Here is a 1,117-nt window from a genome sequence, read left to right as displayed (position 1 = left end):
TATTAGTTGCTCAGTAGTGTCTGACTCTGCAACTCCATAGACTGTAGCCTGCCAGGCTCCTCTGTCCATGGGATTCTTCAGGCAAGAATACTGAAGTGGGTAGCCATTCCCTTCTCCAGGAGATCTTCCCAACCCAGGGATTGAACCTGGATCTCCTGTATGGCAGGCAGATTCTTTACAGTCTCAGCCATCAGGGAAGCCCCAAACATGAGTGTTCTTGCATTGGCCGGGAATCAAACCCAGGCCTCCTGCATGGTAGGCAAGAATTCTACCACTAAACCACTAATGCTTACAGTGGTAATGATGTGGTTTGGGTTAAATCACATGACTTCCCTGAAACCCATTTTCTCATCCATAAACTGAACTTAATAATAACAACTAAAAAAAATAACAGCAACTCTATTGCCTTATGATCTAGCAATTCCACTCCTAGGCATACATCTGGGAAAAAAGCATGGTTTGACAGGATACATGCACCACAGTGTTCATTGTAGCACTGTTTACAATAGCTAAGACATGGAAGCAACCTCAGGGTCCATCGACAGATGAATGGATAAAGAAGATGTGGTACATACATACAATGGAAATTACTCAGCCATAAAAAAGAATGAAACAATGCCATTGCAACAACACAGATGAACCTATAGACTATCTTACTACATGAAGTCAGATAGAGAAGGAGAAATATTATATGATATCTCTTATATATAGAATCTGAAATATGACACAAATAAACCCATCTATGAAACAGAAACGGAATTACATACATATAGAACAAACTGGTGGTTGCCAAGGGGGAGGCAGATTGGGGAGGGATGAATTGGGAGTTTTGGATTAGCAGATGCAAGCTTTAATACATAAAATGGATAAAAATAGGGTCCTACTAAGATCATGGCATCTGGTCCCATCACTTCATGGGAAATAGATGGAGAAACAGTGCCAGACTTTATTTTTTGGGGCTCCAAAATCACTGCAGATGGTGATTGCAGCCATGAAATTAAAAGACACTTACTCCTTGGAAGAAAAGTTATGACCAACCTAGATAGCATATTAAAAAGTGGAGATCTTACTTTGCCAACAAAGGTCTGTCTAGTCAAGGCTATGGTTTTTCCAGTGG

The 1,117-nt window shown here is 40.7% G+C and overlaps 1 non-coding gene across 1 annotated transcript; it reads right to left on the bottom strand.

Annotated features, from left to right (window-relative positions):
- Positions 1–218: 218 nt before the first annotated feature.
- Positions 219–289, bottom strand: TRNAG-ACC (transfer RNA glycine (anticodon ACC)). Its single transcript has one exon. It is a non-coding gene; the product is annotated as a tRNA-Gly (tRNA).
- Positions 290–1,117: the final 828 nt, after the last annotated feature.

This window comes from Bos mutus, chromosome X (assembly GCF_027580195.1).
Source record: "Bos mutus isolate GX-2022 chromosome X, NWIPB_WYAK_1.1, whole genome shotgun sequence".
NCBI classification, from domain to species: domain Eukaryota; kingdom Metazoa; phylum Chordata; class Mammalia; order Artiodactyla; family Bovidae; genus Bos; species Bos mutus.
Note: the sequence above shows the minus strand (reverse complement) of the source record. Positions and strands in the feature narration are given on the sequence as shown.